Source organism: Topomyia yanbarensis, chromosome 2 (genome assembly GCF_030247195.1).
Source record: "Topomyia yanbarensis strain Yona2022 chromosome 2, ASM3024719v1, whole genome shotgun sequence".
Lineage (NCBI taxonomy): Eukaryota > Metazoa > Arthropoda > Insecta > Diptera > Culicidae > Topomyia > Topomyia yanbarensis.
Genome location: NC_080671.1, coordinates 463,230,526 through 463,256,432, shown reverse-complemented (window position 1 = coordinate 463,256,432; position 25,907 = coordinate 463,230,526). Strand labels below are relative to the sequence as shown.

Below are 25,907 nucleotides of genomic sequence, written 5' to 3'. Positions count from 1 at the left end.
ATAGTTAACCACCGCACAGTGGGACGAAATCTAATAAAAAAGGACATCGATTTTTACGACGAAACTATTAGTTATTGAACTTCGACGTCTTCGGAAAGGTTTCTTAATTTTTTGAGCACTTTAATAAAATGGTAACAAATTTTTATTTAAAGTAGTGTATTAGATTCAGATGGAAAAAATGACTTTTTCATTTATTGTTTAAATAGTAGGGTGTCTAAGAAAAACCTGTTTTAATCCACCTAGTGGTGCAATTATGCCTTTCTCATTTATCTAAACTATGATTTAATGCCCAGTTGCGATCAATATAAAAATGTGGAAATGTCTATTACATTCTTATCACACTGGATAAGCATATATAAGTGCACGACTGTCATGAACCTGATAAGCAACATGTCGACGACACTGACGTACACGAAACAAACAAAAATATAATATTTATATAGCTTAATCAGCGTGAGTTCAATGCTGTCTTCATGTTGACTTCATGGTGGAGAAGGGAAGAGTTATAATTAGTGGGAGGGGGAGGATGCGTCGAAAATCATCTAACTTATTTTAATATACGGGGTGGATGAAGGGTATGCAGGTGGGTGGTTGGTCTGAGCGGGGTGGTGAGAGAAGGGGAAAGGTGGTTGAGAGGTAGAAGGTGGAGGAGTAGATGGAGGGTTCAACTTCATATTATACCATCCATTTGGGACTAGGTAAGTGAAAATTGGTACAATCTTCACTGAAGTGGCTTTCGATCTGAAATATGCCCGCAACCCGGGGCTTCCGGAATTATCGATAGTGGACAATATATTCCAATAATCTTTGATTCGCCATCACTGATCTAGGCCTGTGAATCGAAGTAATTTGAAGTTCATTTCAATAGATTTTAAACCTATGAGATATTACGATTGTACCGGTTCATATGAGAAATTACTATGTGACCGCAATAACGAACCTATAACTCCGGAGCCAAAAGTCAGAGCTGAATGAAATTCAATAGCAGTCATTGGGAGTATTATATCTTTCCTTTGAAATCAAGTTTGTAAAAATCAGTTAAGAGTTTGCTGGCAAATAGGTGTGACATTAGCTCGAGAACTTGGCAAGTTCCCAGGGTGCATGAAGATCCGTCATAGGTGACCAATGTTGTCAAAACTACTTTGATTGGCCATCAGTGATCTAGACCCGCAAATCCAAGTAATGGTGAACGTATTTGAATATGCATTACATCATTCGGACATCATAGGGTTACCAGTTTATATGGGAATTCGCTGTGTGACCGCACTTTTCAGCCCGTAACTCCGGAACCGAAAGTCCGATCAACAAAAACTTCAATAGCGTTTTATGGGAGCGTTAAACCGTTCATTTGAAACTAAGTTTGTGTAAATCGGTTCATCCAACTCTGAGAAAATTGAGTGACATTATTTGACACACACATACATACACACACAGACATATTGCGATCTTGACGAACCAAATCGAATGGGATGTGAAACTCGCCCCTCCGGACCTTGGTTAGAAATCGATTTTTGGAGTGATTGCATAGCCCTTCTTTATATGAGTTATCTCCTAAGAGAAAAAAAGTAAAGTGAAACAGATATACATATCCACATACCCCCTCAAAAGGAATTTTTTTGCAATAACTTTTTTATTTAATTTTTGACAATGTTTTGAAAAATAGTAGATGCTTTAAAAATACATTTTTTCGAAACTGTTTTAACCGTATTCTCGCCGCTGGATCAATCTAGATGGGGTCTTCAATTTTACGTTCCTATTGGAGAATACTTGAAGTATATGAAGACAGATCGCGCGTTATTTTTAGTATCACGACCATAACATTATTACGCTTAACATGGCGTTTGTTGTTACGAAAAACAAAGACTTATGTTAAGCCGTTATTGTTGAACCGAAAACATTTACAATAAATGGATCAAAAATGAATTTTTAACATGTCTTTGAAGCAAGTGATGTCAAGGATTTCTGTTCAATTCAATTTATATTAATTATAAATAGCGATATCTCAAGAACAACACGGCCGATGGGAGTAGTTTTGAGTTCTTCATAAAGAAGAATGAATGTGCTAAACTATAAATGTGAGCTTTTTTTTTGCAGAAAGCATTAACGTTTGTTCTGCATCAAGAAAAATCAATTGAGAAAAATGAATGCTATATCAGTAATTCATCTTTACACGTCTTACAAGTTTTGAGATGGTATCCTATAGCTTACTTATTATGGATTCGACTCAAAATTTAATGCAGTTTCAAGATATATAGGTCCCATCTCGCGCATTTTTGCGCCATAGTTTTTAAATCTATATTTTTGAAAATACCCGTACGGAGACGCCTTGTAGTTCATAAACCTTCTTACAAAATGGTTGCCTAAACAACTTGCTATCCGATGTTATTGACTATTGGCTATTACTATTAACGTGTATATTAAACTTTAACCCATTCATGCCCATGTTGTTTGTGGACAACAACGTTTTTAAACAGCTATAACTTTTGATTGAGGTAAGATTTGCTCACAAAAACAAGTAAGGCTAACAAATATGACTACTGCCTTTCATTTGAGTATTAACACTTATAAGGATCAGTTCTAGAACTGAAGTTATTGCAATTAGTCTGATTGGATTCCAATGGAGCAGTGCTGCCAGGGACAGTTTACCTTGACGACGGAAAATGAATTGTTCATTTATCTTCGTTATGTTGCAATATTATTGAAAACTGATAAAACTTATCAATTTAGATTGTCTTTGGCTACGTTTTCCAAGGAAGTGGACTATTGTAAATATTCTAGGAAAATTGTATTGAGCATTGGAAGGTAAAAAATGAGCAGCTTCTAGCACTGCGAAGGAAGCATCTATCTTTATGAAAAAAGTCTTTTCGTGTTTCTTGACCCCACCATTGTCAAGGAAAAATAGTTTTGAAACTATACATACACTAGAAAAAAGTTGGGCATGAAAGGGTTAGCGACCAACGCGTTCAAATGAGTTTACATAAAATAGTCGAAAAAAGTGTTATGGAATTAAAAAAACTGATAGCAGAAATGGATTCAGCGACCCAATATTAGTTAAAGGCTCAATTTGTGCCACATAAACCAATTTTTATGATTTTGTCACAACTTTGTATGGAGAGGTGCCACTGTACAACGTTTTATATATGGTGGACCTGTTTGGCAAGAAATTTATCTTTCAAACACCCATTGAACCCTTCGGCAAGGATTTCACACATCCGTCTAATTTTGCAATTCCCGAAGCCCACAACGCACATTGGTCCAGAATATAAATTTAGCAGGCACTTTAACCTTTTGCTACAACTATTATTATAATATGGTTAGGAAAGTTGTACTTTGCAAAGCCCTTATTGTCATTTGAATAGAAGCTAGGGGGATTTAATATTAGAAAGATTTAAAGTTAAGTTTTCTAATGGTTCAAGATAGCGACCATTCATTAATATAACTTTTTCAAATGTCATTATCTTCTATTAGGGTACTTAAGGCTCAAGTTACTTTCTTTGAGAATGTGTAAGACTTGAACGCTTGGTAGTATGCGTAGGAAAAGATGTGTACAGCTTTGCCGTTTATCCATATAAAGCATTTATTAAACTCTAAAATAAGAATATCAGATGATTTATTAGATTATCATGATTCAATTAATGCAAAATAATTGGTGGAAAAAAATTGACCAGACAGAATGCTGTTTTTGAATAAGTAGCTGTGGTTTTTTCATTACACAGTTGTGTTGCGTAACCCAGCATAGTGTGGTGGAATGACCAAAAAAATTACTGCCACATTTTCAAAAGCATCATCCGCCCGCTAAAATCATCAAAAAGTATTTCCAAAGTCATTTTAATGAAGAATCAAAATTGCAAATGTTATATAAATAAAACAATTTTTAAAACGCCCTTATTTTTTTGGAAGATTCCTTGCAAACCTTGGCAAAAAAAATGATTTTCTTCAATTATCTGAAAGCTCGCGAAATTCTTCTTGTACCATTTAAAACTTAATTTTCAGATTTGATTAAATTTGGAACCACCCTACCCACTATTATATTTTCCGTGAGAATGAAACTATATCATTAATATTGTCCAGCATGAAAGTAATTTAAACATATTACCAAAACACATTTAATGAAAAACTAATTTTTTAATATACGTCAGATTTACTACCAAAATTTTAATTACTTCCAAAAAAATGTCTTGCAATCTTTAGCTGAAAATAATTGACACGTATTTTTTGTTTTGGCTGAATATGACATTTTTTTTTAGTTTTTGAGCTTTTGAAATAAGAATAACAATAATAAGAAGAATAATATTAAGAATAGGGTAAGGTGGGGCAAATTCGACCTAGTAAATGGTTTTGGGTGTAAAATGCCCGTTTTACATCGGATCATGTCGTTTTATATACCAAATTAAAGGACTTCTAGGCAACTTTCTAAGTATAGCATTTTATTCATTTCTTGGGAAAATTTTGAGATTCAAGCGTTGTACGAAAACGTTCATTTTTGCTGTTTTTAAAAATAGTGGGGTAAACCCGACCGCCCATGTTTTTGGTTAATTTTGTACAGATATTACCCTATTTCAAGGGTTTTCAAGGATAAATCAATGAATGTTACGCTATTGAATTGTAACATGAAGAAAATGGAACTGAATGTCAACCTTGGAATGTCAAAATCACGCGCAGCTACACGTAAAGATATTCCCATTTGCATCGGAGCAATTGCTGGACGAATACTATATTCATTACGTTTTTGTGTCTTTCGTTTGTAATTATGAAGCATTGTGCAAAAAAAAAGAATAATAACAAAAAAATATATTTCAATTTGATAAATAAACATTTTCCTAGCAAAAAAGCGGTCGGATTTACCCCACTATTTAGAGGTCGGATTTGCCCCACCGCGTCATTTTTCATTACGATGCAATTAAAAAACGTTATGAAAAAGGTTGAACCAAATTCATCTGCGCACTTCGTAGGACTTTAATCAAAGAATTTAAATCCACTTACATTTTTTATGCAATCACTTTAACAATCAGAAATATCCTGTAGGCAATAATGCACAAAAATCAAATCAAAAGTTGTAAAAACACACTTTTTGTCGTTAGAGCATCTCAATGTAGATTAATAAAGTGCTGTCATGCCACCATTATGATTATTTTCGATGCTCTACACGATACCATTGATATTAGTTCGCGTAGTGCTTCTGATTTTAGGTAACAGAGGGGGGTCGGGTTTACCCAACGGTCGGATTTACCCCACCTTACCCTATACTCGAATAAATCTGAACTCAAATAAAAGAAGCAAACCGATTGCGTGGTATGCGGGAATTCAGCTTGCCTTAATTTCTCTACGTAAAACCTATAATTTGCAAATGACTGAAATAGAAATTTTCTTTAGACTGATATGAACACTGAAGAAGACTATAAGTAATAATTGAAATACTAGTATCTGATTGATGTTGAAAAGTAATTGATTTTCATTATTATTAGGATAGTGGAATTAAACGGAAGACATTTGTCTTAAGAAGATTAATTGTGACATTCCGCCAAGTCGCTCAAAAAGTTTTGAATTTTGTAAAAGAAATTGTAATTCATCTTGTTTTTTTCTATCTTTGATAGTACTCCTAACGAACTGTCTTTCGCATTTTCAAATAAAATCACGAACTTAGCTCATTTTATCGTAACAACTTTGTATATAACCCCTTAATGTATGAATAACGCACATCAACTTGGATTAGCTTTTACATACATGTATGGTGCAATTGTCCAGGAAGAAAATATGTGCTATTGAAGAACAGCTCATGAAAGAAAGAATGATGTTTTTCATTATTTATTCAACGAATATAAGCATATTGCTCCTTCAATATTGATTATCTCCTATATTATTAAGTTCAATTATTGTAGTCTAGAGGCCATCGAAATAGAACTACGGAAACTGTCTGATACGAGGGAGAGTTTATTTGTGTACTGTAACGAGGTACCAAAACGAAAGAGGTATCGTCACAAATGTAAAATCTATTGCCTAAGGCTTATGCTGTGTATAACATTGCAGCTTAATGTTTTTTTCATTATTTGGCTTTTTAAATATTTGGATCCAACTGTATTAGCTATATATATATAATAGGCTTGAAACATACTTGTACCAAACTGTAGAACGTTGCACTTGCGTTTTCCTAGAGCGTGGGTACAAATGTACCCCCACGCGTTTGATCGCAATTTTCGCAGGTAAAAATGCAAACAAAAGAAATGTATAACATAATTTTCTTCGTTTTTTAATAGCGAAAACAGCTGTGTAAGTGAAAGTACAGAATTTATTGAATCAGTGATACATAAATTGGTTTGAACAAAATAAAAAGTGAAAAAATCGCGGTTTTTTACTATAACTTTGCTAATTTTCAACCGATTTGAAAACAAATCAAATGATTCTAAAACTTGAAACAATGGTCTTGAAAGGGAATTTAGATATTTTTGAAAAGGTGCAATTATTTTGAAGAGTGAAAGTTAAAAAATAGGGTTTTGGAAAATACCAGGAAGTGGGGTGTAAATTGAAATGAAAAAATATTTCTGACCAGTAATACATTGGTAAAACGCAATGTTACTGCAACAACAGGTATTGTGCGCAAATTATACTTGCGAGCCATTGCTTTGAAAAGCTATAAAAAATAAACAATAAAACAATAAAAATCAGAAAAAATGAATCGATTTATTGCCCCGCTTCAAAATTGAATTAAATTAACTAAATAAATGATTAAAATGATTATATAATACTAATGGTTAGTTACGTAATAAAACAAGCAGTATTTAAACTGGTATTGTCATGAATCACATTTCCACTGACAGCACGAAACCTGACGAAACACTAACGGCAACCGTACACTGCCCCAGTAGCATTTCTAGTCTTATAGCTCGCTACAAGTGCGTTGTTAGTTTTAAGAAGGGCTTCAAGAGCGTCATAAAACCTCAATTGTTATTAGGGTGGGGTACAAATATACCCCACGCCAACTTTCATACCTGGTTCCACGAAGGCTATAAGCAAACTGGCTATACCATCTTTTCCTACTCTTAGGGATCATCCATAAATGACGTAGCATTATATGGCGGAGGGGGGAGTTTTGTATTTTGTGATGATGTGTGACGACAGGGGGGTAGGGGGTCACGTCATGCTACGTAGCTTTCTTAAAGGGGAATAGAATAGAATTTAAAAAAAAAATTGCGGTGACAAGGGGGGGCAGGGCTACCGTCAAGCTACGTAATTACCAGGGGGGGTATTTAAGGGTTTATGACGAAATGCTACGATGGGGGAGGGGGGTGTTAAAAATCACTCAAAACATGCTACGTCATTTATGGATGATCCCTTACTAGGAACTCTAAATTGAATTATGGTTCGGGTCCCAGGTCGGTAAATGCCAAATTCTCGTTTTCACACGGCTCCAAAGAAGGCGTGGGTTACATTTGTACCCCAGTGCAACGTTCTAGGGTTAAATCAAGGGATACTTTCTTCATCTCGTCCACGGAAAAAATAGGGAAAAAACCCTACACTTACAAGGGATAAATATGTCGCATGGCATTTTTCATTTTGGAGTCACTGTTAAACGGGAAAAAAATAATTGTTGGTTTGATATCTCTATAATAACAAAAGCCTTACGATTACTTTTATATTTTTGTGAATTATGCCTAACGTATATTATGCCAATCGTCCATTATATCTAACGTCCATCATACCTTATGTATTTATGCCTAACGTATGTATGCCTAACGTATTTATGTCAAACGTCGCGCACCCTCCTTACCTTACCTTAACACACCATCAAGTTAAAATTTTCTTGAGGAAAGTTTTTGAAAAAAAAAATCTGAACTGAACTGAACGAATCCAAAAATTAATTTGAAAATTGTACATGAGACAGGAACAGTACAGGATTGTAAACAAAAGGAAGATCACTTCTCACGTACTCTTTGAAAGGGACCTATGTGCAAAAGAGAGCCTCTCTTTGTTTACTTTCTCATTCAATTATCACGGCTTTGCCATTAATCTTTCCAATAATGATCCAGTACATATTGGAAGAGTATGATTTCAACTAGCATATTATGCAGAGTTAAGAAGCAAACGCAAATGCGACCGTGTTATTAACGGAAGAGAAAGTAAACAAAGAGAGGCTCTCATTTGCACATAGGACCTTTTCAATAAGTTTGCTTGACTTATCTGTTTACTCGATATACGACTGATCCAATCTGCTGCAGATGCAACCACGTTCAGTAGGAAAAATCACAGATCACTTTATTTAACACGCACTAAGGATGTGCAAAACTCGTAGCATTCGCCGTCCACGGAACAATCTCTCGCGTCTTCCGAATGGACAGCGTTGTAATCAAATTTCTTTAGATATTGATAATCGGAAAGACTAATTTTGCACAATTTTTTTTTTCGACACAAATGCTCACGTCAGATTCAGGCAAGGCCTGCTTTGTGACGTGATGGTGCGTTCAATGATAGAGTCAAACTTTCTGCTCTTCTTCGACAGTAACAGCGAACAGAGGTTCGATATTGAGGAGGAAATTGTTATCCAATGGAAATTTTTATTAAATGAAAATCAACATTTACTTTTATTCTCCTCGCTGGCTTGTATGCTATTGCGTGGGGTTCCTTGATAACTTCGAGTCAAAATAAGGGCCACGGCTATACGCAATATAGACGTGATTGCACTTTCGTGCGTCACACACATGTGATGCTTAAAATTATTCTGTGGCCTGCATATTAAAATTAATTAAAATCAATTTTCTGTACACGTGGTGCAAATGGTGCACAAAAAATCCCTTGTAAATTTATTGCACTTTCAAAAAGTGATCTGTTCTTGTTTCCTTATTCCAAATAAATTCCGTTAAATAACAATTTATTTGATGTAACGGCCCGAATTCTACGACACTTCCAGTACGATGAAAATCAGAACATGCTTAGTCACGCCTTCACAGTACAAAAAACTGTCACAGATACCATGAGAAAAGTTCCACCGCATGTTCTTTTTTATGGGGAGCACTCCTCCTTACAGTAACATTTTCTTTTTAATAACTCACAAAAGAAAAAAATCATAACAAGTCGAAATGAAGACATGCCTTCATGAATTAATTAAAGACATGTTTTCACAGTAAACCAACGTCTTCGAAGTGAAAAGCTCCACATGTCACTAACATCACTGATGAAGACCGTCACATCTTGGTAGGGTTCTTGGTAGGGTGATGATAAGAATAGGATGAAAATATGCTGAACACCCCTTATGTCACATTTTCCGAACGCCAAACGCAAACCACACCAGACGAGACGAACAAAAAATTAGTCAATGCTGATTAGATGGGTCGTAGCTATCTCATCAAATAAGCATAGACTTTTTTTTTCTCCGCCTCCTCTTTTTCGTGCGGGAAATATCACGACCTACAATTTGAAAAAAAAAATTTAATTTTACCTTTAAATATCGATCACATCTCGCCAGCCTATCGGAGAGACCAGCCTACTTGTGAATACGCTTAAAACCGAAACGATAACCTCCCAGCAGGGCCGGCATCACGCTTTTAGCCCGAGGGGTAGTAAGATAAGTACAGGGTGGGGGTATATTACCAGCGATTTTTTGAATTTCAGTAAAACACGCTTGCATTGCATTTACATAAAATCACTTGCGGAGGGGGTTTGTGTAAATGGCATCTTGGCATTTACATTGAGGTTTTCAAACCCGCGCCTTATCTGCCCGTGTCACATGCGTGGCAGATTTCAAATTGTAGGTATGTTCCGAATTTTCAAATGAGTTATTTTTCAGTGGGTAGTACAACCCATCATACTACTCACGTCATCAGCCGGCACTGCCGCCCAGCCGCGTCAACCAAGTCGGCGCCTACTGCCTTTAAACGCAAATAAGCCAGTCACAATCAGAGCTTTCTAGTTTTAAACACGAACAGAGTGAGAGAATATTAAACGTCTGGTTAGTTCATTGACCCTCGAAGTGCTAATTAGCAACCTTCGACCGTTTCCATGGCTGCTTCTGAATCATGCATGAAAGTAGGTTGAAACATGAGATAAAGGTAGGTATTCGATTAGCATGTCGTCCATAAATAACCCAGAGCAGAGATGCTGTATGTAAGGTAAATTCGATTTACAGATTTGCGCGCTTTGTTGGACGGGGTTTTTATTGGAAAGGTACGAGCACGGGCTTTTTTGCGGAAAAGGAACGATCAATTATTCATGCAAAACCGGAAAGGTGTTAATCGGTGATGGCATCTGAGAAGTTCCTTTATTCCGACGATGTACTTTTTTATCAAATCTGGCAAAGTGTAAATAACGATTTTTAGACTATGTTTAAATCTTCCTTTGTAAAAAATCTTGAAATCTTTTTTTTTTTTTTGCGCGGTTCTTAAATTCAGAACTTATTAACGGTAAATATCTCACGCAACCTTTCTGCCAAATAATTGAACCGCTTCCCCATTATTAAAAGGTTAGATTATACAACAACAAAACACCAGAAAACACCATTGATGCTTGATAAAGATAGGTGTTGCTTTAATTGACTAGATAACGAGAGCAGTTTTAAAAACTCAAACCCAAAACTCACCCTTTTGTCCTAAGGTAGATCGTAATTTAGAAAGAACAACCAAAAATTATGTTTGTGATTATTATTACTCTGCTTTTCAGAGCCTTCAAAGGAACTGCCAACAAAATGGGTTCCTGTTTATTTTTCATAGCACCCCTCGAAAAAGGCTGAATCGGATAGCAAATTTAAAAAAAAAAAAAAAGGAAGATCAATGGCTCTTGCCCATGTCGAAAAAGTTTTCCCATTAAACGAATCATTTGTTTTCTGGAAGCATGAGCAAGACTTTCCAGTTTCCATAGTCACCCAGAAAATTAACGAAAATTATCATATCATCCGAAGACAACGGAAGCAGACATGCGAAACACCTGCCAGCAGGTTTACCCTCGCGGCCAGGTCAACACAGAACATCCCCAACCGAGTGCGACCCTCGAAAGACATCCTAATTAATGGTAATTTTATGGTAAAACCTTGCCGATAAAAAATTAAAACATTAAAATTGCTCCCGTTAAACCATCACCGTCGTCGTCGTCGTTGTCGTCGTCGCGGCGCGGCCTACTTTGGTTGCGACTTTTGTCCCTCCATCTGACGGCAAACACAGAAACCCCTCGACATTCTTCATTGCTACAGCAGAGCTGTCTGTTGCTGGATGCTGAATTGGTTAATTATGCATGTTGTGAGGAGGGTTATTAATTAATAATTATACTCGATAAGCACAGCGGACAACGGTTGAAAAGCACGTAACCGTGGAGAGAGAAAGAAATGCTTTTCCAGGTCGATGGAGCCGGTTTCGGTTGAGTTTCAGCCATCAACCGAAATTCCATCTTCTAATTGAGTATTGAAATTCGAGCAGATTTGTTGATTTTTCCCTTGTATTCGTATTCGTATTCGAAGACTCCCTCACTAGATTCGCACTTCTGACTGAAGGACTTGTGTATATTCCAAAAAGGACCGAATAGCCAATTTAAAAAAAAAAAAATCATTCTTCAGCTGCAATTCCAAACGAACGAATACTCGCCGAGCACAAATCACATCAGTATACATAAATGCAAAACTGCTTCTTTTAGGGTAAAAGTCAACAAGCTACACTTAGCGCGTAACAACATCATCTGAAATGTTCTGTTCAAAGTGTATTTTGATGGTTGACTTTACGGCTCTTTACATAATTACTCGAAAAGTGGCTATGAACACAATCCCAGGGACGTTAAAGCCCGGGTACGGGTAATGCAGAATGAGGACGCGCGGCAGACCAGTTCTACTTTATTCAATTACTCTCCGCAAAAACCATCAATGGGACATCATCGTCCGTGAACGGTACTTATGTACATGAAATCCATTTACATTTTCTGGGAAATCATACAGACGAACAAAAAAAAACGGTCATTTCCTTTTCGGATGAAGCGTCTCCAGGGACAGCGCCTGACGACGACTGCTCTATACGGAAATGGTGTTCGGCTGTGCTGAAGGCATAATATGTGCTGCAGTAGAGAGAGAGACAAGAGCCGACTGTATGAAGCGGTCGCAGTGGAGAAGAGAAAAAAAACATGATTCCAACCATAAGTCTAGTGGGATTCAGTGATACGATGATTTTTTCATTTACTCTGTCAGTTGGTAAAAATGAAAATGTAACGTTTTCGCAACGCAACGCTATGTTTATTTTATCATTGAATCTGACTTCACTCGACTCTGCTGATGAAAAAAGCAATGCGGAAACGTCCGCATTTGTTAATGGGGATAGATGAAATATTTGGCCTGTGTTAAGCCAAAGAGGACCAAGCGCCATTTTGAGGTACTTTATCTAAAATCGCTTTAACATCCAATGTAACATCAGGAACTCTAATTTCTATTATGTTTTGGGAGCTCAAATAGCAAACGAAAGTAAGCAAGTGTTCTTTGACTTTCTACGTAAATGGTAAGTTACCGAAAAATGAATTTTGGTACGAAAAATACACGAAAAAAATTATGGCGCTTAGCTCGGTTTGGCTTAACGCAGGCCATTTGTAAAGTACGCGTCTTATTTCAAAAAAAAAAAAACGAAACGCCATTCCAATGTACAGAAACGTCTTGATGGAAAAGCGCTATATAATAATAACCACGATCAAGTTTTATTCGCTTCAGTATCACTAAGGGCTACCATTCATAGCCTACTGTGTGCTTTTTGATTAGCATTCATAATGAAACCATTCTTCACCGTAACGTGATTAGATTCGCTTCTCGTACCGAGCGAAAGCTCTTGTTTGCTGGTCGTATATTGTCAATTCATTCATTCGGATTGTATATGACAGCACTCAGTACAACAATAAAGGGCGAAATATATCCTCGTTTAGGGCTGGGTGGTGTTGAATGTACAATGTTCTCCTAGCGTAATGTCTTCCGAGAAATAAGAGAAAAGAATAGCAACACCATGGACAGATGATTGAAGTTAATATCACTGGGCGTCCTGCTTGTTGTATATCTTTATCGGTCTAAAGTTGCTTGGTTTCAAATAACATTACTTACCGTAATTGGAAGTAAAAAAAATACAGAAATTTAGTCTTATAGACAGTTATTTGTTTTCATTGCTATCATTTTTTAATTTTGGAAACTTTAGTGAATTTTTCTAGATTTAAATCAAATTCGGAAACAAAATAATTTCCAAGTTTGGCAAACAGCGAGCAAAGAATTGTTTCGTTATTCCGATTCAAAAATTGATATTGCATTTTGATATACTTTATTGCATACTGAACAATTTCACGAATTGTGCAATTATTCTACTGATACCAAGAATTTTTCTTCATTGGTGCCCAAATATTAGAAGAACCCCAGATGATATGGCCGAAAAGATGATTTGACCAAAAGGATGATTTGACCGAAAGGATGATTTGACCGAAAGGATGATTTGGCCGAAAGAATTATTTGGCCGAAAGGCTTATTTGACCGAAAGGATGATTTGACCGAAAGGATGATTTGGCCGAAAGAATTATTTGGCCGAAAGGCTTATTTGACCGAAAGGATGATTTGGCCGAAAGGATGATTTGGCCGAAAGAATTATTTGGCCGAAAGGATTATTTGACCGAAAGGATGATTTGGCCGAAAGGATGATTTGGCCGAAAGGATTATTTGGCCGAAAGGATTATTTGGCGGAAAGGATGATTTGGCCGAAAGGATGATTTGGCCGAAAGGATGATTTGGCCGAAAGGATGATTTGACCGAAAGGATGATTTGGCCGAAAGGATGATTTGGCCGAAAGGATGATCTGGCTGAAAGGATGATTTGGCCGAAAGGATTATTTGGCCGAAAGGATTATTTGGCCGAAAGGATGATTTGACTGAAAGAATGATTTGAAAGAAAGGATAATTTGACCGAAAAGATAATTTGACCGAAAGGATGATTTAACCGAAAGGATGATTTGACCGAAAGGCTTATTTGACCAAAAGGATGATTTGGCAGAAATGGTGATTCGACCGCAAGGGTCATTTCACCGAAAGGGTCATTTCACCGAAAGAATCATTTCACCGAAAGTGTGATTTCACCGAAAGTCATTTCACCGAAAGTCATTTCGCCGAAAGAGTCATTTCACCGAAAGAGTCATTTCACCGAAAGAGTCATTTCACCGAAAGAGTGATTTCACCCAAAGAGTCATTTCACCGAAAGAGTCAATTCACCGAAAGAGTCAATTCACCGAAAGAGTCATTTCACCGAAAGAGTCATTTCACCGAAAGATTCATTTCACCGAAAAAGTCATTTCACCGAAAGAGTCATTTCACCGAAAGGGTCATTTCACCGAAAGGGTCATTTCACCGAAAGGGTCATTTCACCGAAAGGGTCATTTCACCGAAAGGGTCATTTCACCGAAAGGGTCATTTCACCGAAAGGGTCATTTCACCGAAAGGGTCATTTCACCGAAAGGGTCATTTCACCGAAAGGGTCATTTCACCGAAAGGGTCATTTCACCGAAAGGGTCATTTCACCGAAACGGTCATTTCACCGAAACGGTCATTTCACCGAAAGGGTTATTTCACCGAAAGGGTCATTTCACCGAAAGGGTCATTTCACCGAAAGGGTCATTTCACCGAAAGGGTCATTTCACCGAAAGGGTCATTTCACCGAAAGGGTCATTTCACCGAAAGGGTCATTTCACCGAAAGGGTCATTTCACCGAAAGGGTCATTTCACCGAAAGGGTCATTTCACCGAAAGGGTCATTTCACCGAAAGGGTCATTTCACCGAAAGGGTCATTTCACCGAAAGGGTCATTTCACCGAAAGGGTCATTTCACCGAAAGGGTCATTTCACCGAAAGGGTCATTTCACCGAAAGGGTCATTTCACCGAAAGGGTCATTTCACCGAAAGGGTCATTTCACCGAAAGGGTCATTTCACCGAAAGGGTCATTTCACCGAAAGGGTCATTTCACCGAAAGGGTCATTTCACCGAAAGGGTCATTTCACCGAAAGGGTCATTTCACCGAAAGGGTCATTTCACCGAAAGGGTCATTTCACCGAAAGGGTCATTTCACCGAAAGGGTCATTTCACCGAAAGGGTCATTTCACCGAAAGGGTCATTTCACCGAAACGGTCATTTCATCGAAATGGTCATTTCACCGAAACGGTCATTTCACCGAAACGGTCATTTCACCGAAACGGTCATTTCACCGAAACGGTCATTTCACCGAAACGGTCATTTCACCGAAACGGTCATTTCACCGAAACGGTCATTTCACCGAAACGGTCATTTCACCGAAACGGTCATTTCACCGAAACGGTCATTTCACCGAAACGGTCATTTCACCGAAACGGTCATTTCACCGAAACGGTCATTTCACCGAAACGGTCATTTCACCGAAACGGTCATTTCACCGAAACGGTCATTTCACCGAAACGGTCATTTCACCGAAACGGTCATTTCACCGAAACGGTCATTTCACCGAAACGGTCATTTCACCGAAACGGTCATTTCACCGAAACGGTCATTTCACCGAAACGGTCATTTCACCGAAACGGTCATTTCACCGAAACGGTCATTTCACCGAAACGGTCATTTCACCGAAACGGTCATTTCACCGAAACGGTCATTTCACCGAAACGGTCATTTCACCGAAACGGTCATTTCACCGAAACGGTCATTTCACCGAAACGGTCATTTCACCGAAACGGTCATTTCACCGAAACGGTCATTTCACCGAAACGGTCATTTCACCGAAACGGTCATTTCACCGAAACGGTCATTTCACCGAAACGGTCATTTCACCGAAACGGTCATTTCACCGAAACGGTCATTTCACCGAAACGGTCATTTCACCGAAACGGTCATTTCACCGAAACGGTCATTTCACCGAAACGATCATTTCACCGAAACGGTCATTTCACCGAAACGGTCATTTCACCGAAACGGTCATTTCACCGAAACGGTCATTTCACCGAAACAGTCATTTCACCGAAACGGTCATTTCACCGAAACGGTCATTTCACCGAAACGGTCATTTCACCGAAACGGTCATTTCACCGAAACGGTCATTTCACCGAAACGGTCATTTCACCGAAACGGTCATTTCACCGAAACGGTCATTTCACCGAAACGGTCATTTCACCGAAACGGTCATTTCACCGAAACGGTCATTTCACCGAAAGGGTCATTTCACCGAAAGGGTCATTTCACCGATAGAGTAATTTCACCGATAGAGTAATTTCACCGAAAGGGTCATTTCACCGAAAGGGTAATTTCACCGAAATGGTCATTTCACCGAAAGGGTCATTTCACCGAAAGTCTAATTTCACCGAAGGGCTAATTTCAACGAAGGGCTAATTTCACCGAAAGGCTATTTTCACCGAAAAGAAAATTTTACCGAAAGGCTAATTTTACCGAAAGGGTATTTTCACCGAAAAGGTATTTTCACCGAAAAGCAAATTTCACCGAAAGGCTAATTTCACCGAAAGGCTAATTTCACCGAAAGGTTAATTTCACCGAAAGGGTCATTTCACCGAAAGGGTCATCTGCCAAACGGCATACTGCCAAACAGCATACTGCCAAACGGCATACTGCCAAACGGCATTCCGCCAAACGGTATTCCACCAAACGGCAATCCACCAAACGGTTTTCTGCCTTACAATCCCTTCGGCCGAATTACTCATTTGACCAGTTGAGCCTTTCAGCCAAGTGTCAGTGTTCGACCATATATTTCAATTATCGTTGTTCTACATTGGTACCCAATAATAGCGTTAGTACTGCAGAAAACAAATTGTTAATCTCTACACAGTAATAGCACATTGTGTCGCTTTTTTGGCATTATATCAGTTTTGAACAACGCAATAATACTTTAAGACTTCTCTATATGTAGATTTAAAGACTGTATAAGGCTTTGGTTTGGCTCGTTTGTGAAATTTTCGCCTTCATGGCGAGTGCAACCATCCTATTGACAGTAAGAATCCTTTTCCTAGTAGGGACTCGAACATGTGATGACTGAGACCAGCGCCACACTTTCTGAACCACCACGCCAGGCTATGCTCAATTTAATCTACGTTAATTGTCTTTTAAATTTCAATACTTAATTGGAATGATTGATAGAGAGTTTCTCTTCAATGCCATGATCATCACTAAACAAATTTATGGATAAATCGAAAAAGTACTCGTTTAAATAATAATAGATAGCTTAAACGGCTGTAGTAGCTGAACTGAGCCGTGAGAATATTTTCTATTTGCAAAAATAAAATCAATAGTGTACGAAGTTTTTCACTTTCCTCTAATGATCCATTTGATCGATGTAGACCCATTTGCTGCCGAATGTTCTTGTTGGCTCGTTTTTCTAATCGTATGCTTTTCTACTGGTTGTGCTGACTGTTGGATTGGAGGTGCTAGGCGCAATATTGAGTATAGCAGAGTTTGGGACATTGGGGTAGGTCTTCGAGTTTGTAGGAAATAACTCCTTACTGGTTTCGCACTATCGTACGTAATTTTAAAAGTTTGTTGATCTGCCGGGTGATGCAAACGACTATTTATTTGCAATGAGCAAGCTAATTTGACCAACTGGGGAACTACTCCATGGGGCATTAAATGTGCATGGGGGAAGCGTATGGTCTTGTCTGAGTGGAATAATGACTTCAATCATGTATGAGCATTAATAATTGACAATTCGCTAGAAGGATCGAAAACCAGTTACCAATTTCCTTCAGTTCAGTCTGTACAAAGAACAATTGTTTTATTGTTATATCCATGGTTTTGCGTTTTGCCAATTAAAATCGTATTCATTATATATTTGACTCATTGCATTGCGTAATTTCATATAGTTTTGAGTAGCACATGCACTATTTTATTTATTGCCATGTAAACAATATTTCATCATGAGCATAATAATATTATAGTTTGATTTTTGTATTAAGAGGCGACAAAACCAGTATTCCCTCCTTCATTTCTTGTATTTCGTTTTTTTTTTTTGGCATATTGTTATTTTAAATTAGTAAATTTGGGTCGTCAAAGGGTGTGATGGTTCTCACAAGTCTCCTATATTTAATGCCTCCACGAGAGCCTAAACCTTTTGATGACATTTGGTCTTTAGATCGGCGACGACTGGGTGCTATCAGCCTTCTACCAATAGTATTAGAATGAGCTGATGCGAATCGGATCTAGGCGTGAGTCGAATCTAAACTGCTAACAAATATACGTATTCTTAAATCAAAATTTAAATTGGTAATAACACTTCCGATGGTCGACTGTACGAAATTCTAGTTGATTTTGACGGAATTTAATCTTGGTAATTTTTACATAAAACTGTATATATTTATGCTAATCGAACAGCAAACTATCGGGACATAAGTAGAACCCAAATTTCAAAACAAAATTACATTTTCAGTCACATAGCTTGCTTGGAGTAAATCCTGACTAAACACCTATCCACTACCCACCCCGTGGTACTTATGGGGCTGTCACTGAGCCGGGGGCTTACGTTAAGTAAGTACCACATAAACACTTCCTTTCTAATATCCCCAGTTACGGTAAAGATGGTCGTGCCTCACAAAATGGTGGATCTCAGGCCAAGTTCTTGCTTGGGCTGGGACGCTTGTTATTCCCAAATATTGTTCCTTAAGTAGTCTGTCTTCAGTCTTTCTAAATTTTGAAGCTATTCTAGTTTCAATTCAGCCCTCAAATATTTTTTGAAACATCCTAATTTGAACCGGTTCAAAAAAGATTGCGTTCAAACTTTGTTCAAAGCCGAAGAATTGAAAAAAAGTATAGAAAAAGCAGCGATCAGGACTAAGAAGGACAAAATCAAACATTATTTATTGAATTTCCTTAGATAGTTTTCTGCATGAACAACTATTTCGCGTTATATTTTTCACTCCAAAGAGCATTGGATTTCTTTAATTTTGGCCAATTCAGAATCACTTTTGTTTGTTCAATTTTTTAAGTGTGGAATTATTGGATTTTAACACATTTTTTGATTGTTTTGCTCAGTGTGCGTTACTTGTTTAAGGGACGTTTGAAACTGTGTGTTAGTTTCAATTGCTATTAATGAACCAATCTTAGGTTTTCCTGGGAGTGTCGTCTGTTTACAGTACAGGCACGTTGTGATTTGGTCTCGATACACACTAAGCGTTTTCTGAGTAATAATGGTAGCTGGTATTTGAGTTCACTCAGTCACACTTCGAATCTGCTATCTTTTACGTTCCCGAATAATTCAAGAAGCCTTTTTGGTCATACTTTCAGGGGGAGGGGTAAAGGTTTTAGCGTGAAAACACTTTTTACGGTCCTTTGATCGAAAAGGGTCCTTTGACCGAAAAGGGTCCTTTGACCGAAAAGGGTCCTTTGGCCGAAAAGGGTCCTTTGACCGAAAAGGGTCCTTTGGCCGAAAAAGGGTCCTTTGACCGAAAAGGGTCCTTTGGCCGAAAAAGGGTCCTTGGCCGAAAAAGGGTCCTTTGACCGAAAAGGGTCCTTTGACCGAAAAGGGTCCTTTGACCGAAAAGGGTCCTTTGACCGAAAAGGGTCCTTTGACCGAAAAGGGTCCTTTGACCGAAAAGGGTCCTTTGACCGAAAAGGGTCCTTTGACCGAAAAGGGTCCTTTGACCGAAAAGGGTCCTTTGACCGAAAAGGGTCCTTTGACCGAAAAGGGTCCTTTGACCGAAAAGGGTCCTTTGACCGAAAAGGGTCCTTTGACCGAAAAGGGTCCTTTGACCGAAAAGGGTCCTTTGACCGAAAAGGGTCCTTTGACCGAAAAGGGTCCTTTGACCGAAAAGGGTCCTTTGACCGAAAAGGGTTCTTTGACCGAAAAGGGTCCTTTGACCGAAAAGGGTCCTTTGACCGAAAAGGGTCCTTTGACCGAAAAGGGTCCTTTGACCGAAAAGGGTCCTTTGACCGAAAAGGGTCCTTTGACCGAAAAGGGTCCTTTGACCGAAAAGGGTCCTTTGACCGAAAAGGGTCCTTTGACCGAAAAGGGTCCTTTGACCGAAAAGGGTTCTTTGACCGAAAAGGGTCCTTTGACCGAAAAGGGTCCTTTGACCGAAAAGGGTCCTTTGACCGAAAAGGGTCCTTTGACCGAAAAGGGTCCTTTGACCGAAAAGGGTCCTTTGACCGAAAAGGGTCCTTTGACCGAAAAGGGTCCTTTGACCGAAAAGGGTCCTTTGACCGAAAAGGGTCCTTTGACCGAAAAGGGTCCTTTGACCGAAAAGGGTCCTTTGACCGAAAAGGGTTCTTTGACCGAAAAGGGTCCTTTGACCGAAAAGGGTCCTTTGACCGAAAAGGGTCCTTTGACCGAAAAGGGTCCTTTGACCGAAAAGGGTCCTTTGACCGAAAAGGGTCCTTTGACCGAAAAGGGTCCTTTGACCGAAAAGGGTCCTTTGACCGAAAAGGGTCCTTTGACCGAAAAGGGTTCTTTGACCGAAAAGGGTCCTTTGACCGAAAAGGGTCCTTTGACCGAAAAGGGTCCTTTGACCGAAAAGGGTCCTTTGACCGAAAAGGGTCCTTTGACCGAAAAGGGTCCTTTGACCGAAAAGGGTCCTTTGACCGAAAAGGGTCCTTTGACCGAAAAGGGTCCTTTGACCGAAAAGGGTCCTTTGACCGAAAAGGGTCCTTTGACCGAAAAGGGTCCTTTGGCCGAAAAAGGGTCCTTTGACCGAAAAGGGTCCTTTGACCGAAAAGGGTCCTTTGGCCGAAAAGGGTCCTTTGACCGAAAAGGGTCCTTTGACCGAAAAGGGTCCTTTGGCCGAAAAAGGGTCCTTTGGCCGAAAAAGGGTCCTTTGGCTGAAAAGGGTCCTTTGACCGAAAAGGGTCCTTTGACCGAAAAGGGTCCTTTGACCGAAAAGGGTCCTTTGGCCGAAAAAGGGTCCTTTGACCGAAAAGGGTCCTTTGACCGAAAAGGGTCCTTTGGCCGAAAAAGGGTCCTTTGGCCGAAAAAGGGTCCTTTGACCGAAAAGGGTCCTTTCACCGAAAAGGGTCCTTTGACAGAAAAGGGTCCTTTGACCGAAAAGGGTCCTTTGACCGAAAAGGGTCCTTTGACCGAAAAGGGTCCTTTGACCGAAAAGGGTCCTTTGATCGAAAAGGGTCCTTTGACCGAAAAGGGTCCTTTGGCCGAAAAGGGTCCTTTGACCGAAAAGGGTCCTTTGACCGAAAAGGGTCCTTTGACCGAAAAGGGTCCTTTGACCGAAAAGGGTCCTTTGACCGAAAAGGGTCCTTTGACCGAAAAGGGTCCTTTGACCGAAAAGGGTCCTTTGACCGAAAAGGGTCCTTTGACCGAAAAGGGTCCTTTGACCGAAAAGGGTCCTTTGACCGAAAAGGGTCCTTTGACCGAAAAGGGTACTTTGACCGAAAAGGGTCCTTTGACCGAAAAGGGTCCTTTGACCGAAAAGGGTCCTTTGACCGAAAAGGGTCCTTTGACTGAAAAGGGTCCTTTGGCCGAAAAAGTCGTTTGGCTTAAAGCGTTATTTGACCGAAAGAGTCATTTCACCTAAAAGGGTAATTTCACTGAAAGGGTTGTTTGACCTAATGCCAATTGGCCGAATACTATTTGACCAAAAGCAATTAATCAAGTGTCACAATTTTATGAATGTTTTCGTTTTTTTGTGTCGTTTCTCTGAGTCTATTCTAGCGGTGGACTCAAAACAGTATCGATATCGGATGGAAGAAAATAGAATAATTTCAATTCGAATAACTGATATTAGCACGATCCATATTATTTTGACAATAAAAGTACAGTAGTTTTTTGTACAGTAATATACACAGTGTATAGCAATACACCTTAAAAGCAATTGAATATGTCATGAATAATAGTTCATGTTGTAAAGAAAATAATATACAATTAGAAACACATTGCAATATATGAAAATCTTGACGCAAGAGCAGAGATCACCTCGATGGATGCATGTCAGTTTTTTTGGAATGAGGATTATGTGCCTGAAACAATAAATTTCAGCGAATACTGACTAACGACGGTTTTCGAAAAATCTTAAAGAAATTTTAATAATTGATTAAATTCACATTTATGAGTTCCACGACGGCAGCATAGCCTCCACGCTTCGTTTCATTTTCGCATCAATTCCACAAGGAAGCAAAATGGGATCATTACATTTCAAGCTCTTCTTCGAGGTTCTATACTGCCCATGATCGCAAATGAGTCCCATAAAGATAGGAAATTCTATTGAAAACGAGACAAATATGCGATCATGGGCAGTATATTTGTGGACTGGTTTCTGTTATTTACTTTTGCATTGTTAGTTTTGATATTTTTAAGTCTTACGAAATAAAGTATTTCTTCGTGCATTATTGGTGACAGAAAGAACCAATGGCGAAATCAATCCCCTGAAGATAGAAGCGTATAGAGCTCTCTACATATGAACCTTGCTAGGAAAGCAGTTGCACAAAATACGAAATTTAGTTTTTTTAAATCATGAACATAATTATGTTTGCCAGAATTGTTAGTGAGTTGGAGCCGCTTATGTGCAAGAGATTTCTATGTCGAAGATAGGGAATAAAAAAATCACACGGAAAAGTTTTACTGCCTCATTCACTTTAACTCCAGCATTTGCAAACGTTTGATCGTTTCTGGAGATCTATTATTATTTGCCTTCGAAAATACTAACGTCAAATTTATTTTTCTTTTTTCAGATCAAGTGCTATTGCTCGATAACCGACAATTCGATCTCTTAAGGTGAGTTTATAAAGATTTTTTTCATAATTCTTTATAGCTATGGTTAATTGCAAAAAATGCACTAACTTAAACGGATTTTTTATCGCCTATATCGTAAAATTAGACTCGATGTAACATAATTTGAAAGCTATCTTGACGAATTCTAGAACCAGCTATCGGATCCTATCATGTATTTATCACGAAATACTTTACCAATAGAAGTACCACGTCGCAAATTGCAAGTTTGGCAGAAGTTTATCGTCTCAGTTTCTGATATGATATGTTGTACCAGATTCTATAAAAATCCCATAAATACGAACCCAAGCTGGCAGAATTTACCGGTGCCGCTGTACCAAACAAGCACTAAACGCCAAGGAAAGTGACTATTATTGGAATCTATATTTTTTACCATCCAATAACGGAGTCCAACTAACGAATACAAAGCTGAAGCTGAGCATATACTTCTGAAGCAATCTTTTGCATTCTTCTCCCAGAAAACAATAAAATCTACCGAAAGCGAGCTTACATCACGTCTCTAGCAGACATGCCTCGCGCGGATACAGTCGTATCCGGAAGAAGAGCAGCATATTGCTTTGTCAGAAGCAAAAAAAAAAAACAAAAGGTCGGCGATTCGTGTTATGGAAACCGGGCAAATGTCTTTCCGATGGGCGGTAGAATGTATAGTATGTTAGCTTGCTCCATTAGAAAGACGGTTCCAATAGGGAAGAGTAGGGATATAAGGATACGTAGTTGATTGCCTGTCCATATCCCATAAACTATTTGAGGGAAGTTTTTATGTTTCGATTCTTATCGTGTCGAAGTAACATTTTTAATATGTTTATCTAGTTTTTTTTAAGAAATATGTGATATACTTTAATATCATCTGATTGGTTTTTGCGAAGTTTTCGAAACGTTGTGTGTAACGATCATGATGATGTGGTATGCCATAATTGTATCAGCACTGGGCAATCAGAGAGGGTCGACATATGCCTTTTTCCAGCACAGCACTTTCTGAGCTTTTCTCAGCGGTCCCAGATGACTGTGTAAATTTCGGGGGTGAATGGTTCGGGAAGGCAGGGCCCTTCGCTTCGTGTTTAATGTTTGCATGGAAATTAGAAAGGGAATAACTTTTTTGCTTCGTTGATTCTAATCGCTATTTTATTTAAATTGAAAAATCAATCCTATGGGAATATGTACTTAATTCTATAGATGGGACTATTCGAGGAAAATGTCATGTTTGGGTTCTTATAGTGTACGAGGAACGCTAGTTGGCGCAAAGATATATGATTTTCTTTGAACGATGGGTTTGAAAACATTGAATTCCATTATATATTTTCATTCATCGTCACAACATGCCTGACCGAGACACTCTCTTCAATAAGTAAAGATGCTTAAACCAAATTACAATCTTATCGAAAGTGGACTGTACGTCAAATTAAATTCGATTGGTGGAATAATTTAATGTTAGTCCTTTTTAGGGGAAAGCCAGTATAACTTAACCGTTTAGTTCAAATTTTTAGAGAAGAGATATTTGTCTCAATTTCAAGCGCGTATATTCTATCAAAAATGTTAGAGTTTGCTAAGTACCGATTATTTTATTATGTAACTGATGTGCTATTATAGCCAGATGCTACCTAACGTGATGCATTGGCTGGGTAACAGATTTGTTGTGCAGAACAGGGATCCCTTGTGATTAATGTTCCTATTTTTTCGGATGCAATAGGGTCCATAAAACCTTAACGACTTTGACCTTTTATTGCTTCCTTTGTCACTAAAGGAAAATGGCATAAACGAAATGGAAATAGTTGGTGGTGAGATAATGGGTTGAAGTTTTGCCAAATCAGCATATCACTGCACAACATGCAAATTTGCATTCAATACACACAAAAATGTAATACAGCGGGTAAAGTAAAAAAAAATGCAAATACATTAACCCTTTCATGTCCAACTTTTTTCTAGTTCAGGTAGAGTTTCAAAACTATTTTTCCTTGAAAACGGTGGGGTCAAGAAACACGAAAAGCCTTTTTTAATAAAGATAGGTGTTTTCCGTGCAGTGTTAGAAGCTGCTCAATTTTTACCTTCCAATACTCAATACAATTCTCGAAGAATATTAACAATAGTCTAATTGCGTGGAAAACGTAGCGGAAGAAAGTCTAAATTGATAAGTTTTTAATAATATTGTAATAATATGCAAAATTCATTTTCCGTTATCAAAGTAAACTCACTGGCAGCACTGCTCCGTCGGAATCCAATCAGACTAATTGCAATAACTTCAGTTCTAGAGCTGATCCTTGGAACTGTTAATATTCAAATGAATGGCAATAGTCACCTTTATTAGCCTTAATTGTTTTTGTGAGCAAATCTTGCCTCAATCAAAAGTTATAACTGTTTAAAAACGTTGTTGTTCACAAACAACTTGGGCATGAATGGGTTATTATAATTAATCCGTGTATCGAAATATTGCGAAAATAGACATGTGTTAGCACATTTTTAATTATATTGAACAGGATTAAAATGTACGGGGAAATGGATCAATTCGGACGCCCAGCAGCATGTCATGTTCGCGGTTCTCAGTTTTCCTGTGCGTGCGCTGCAGGCGAATGTTTTTTCGGAGCGCTTTTTTTGAAAATATTTAAGCCGAAAAACAAAATTTTTGTTAACAACAACAATTAATTAAGGGGTTATATACAAAGTTGTGGCGGAAAAGTAAGCCAAGTTCGTGATTTTTTTAAAGTGTTTTATGCACATTTTATTTGAAAAAGCGAAAGACAGTACAATTGAAGTCCGAAAAAAACAGATTGAATTAAAAAAATTTTCAAGGTTGGTGAAGTTATAGCCTATCTCCCGAAACGTGTTTTTTTGGCATAGGTTTGCGGTGAACGCTCTCCAAGCCGAACAGCTCAAAATAAATCAAAAAAGTAAAAAGATTATTGAAGCAAAATGGATTGTAGCGTACTTGAACGAAACGGCTTCCCAATAAATTTTTTTTGTCCAATAAAAAAACATATTGACCAAAAAATCGAGTTTTTTGGTGTTTAAAATTTTAAACAAAAATTCATTACGAGCAATCGAAAATTATTGGATGAAAAAGGAACCATTCAAGTACACGAGAATATGAATACAAACAATTAAAAAAAATTATGAAGACCGGATGAATAGTTTTTGAGATATCACGTTCACCGCAACGGTACTTTTCAAAAAACATAGTTCCGAGATAATTGCGTTTAAAGTTTTGTGTTAACTTCAGTCGTGGAAGAACCTGCGCGCTACGAACGGC

General features: G+C 38.2%; 1 protein-coding gene across 1 annotated transcript in view; it reads left to right on the top strand.

The window, feature by feature from the left end:
- Positions 1-25,907, top strand: part of LOC131686055 (tyramine receptor 1) — a 218,758-nt gene that overhangs the window by 102,461 nt on the left and 90,390 nt on the right. Inside the window, exon 2 of the mRNA XM_058970175.1 lies at positions 22,609-22,651. The gene's annotated coding sequence lies outside the window, so the exon portion shown is untranslated. The remainder of the gene's footprint in view (positions 1-22,608; positions 22,652-25,907) is intronic.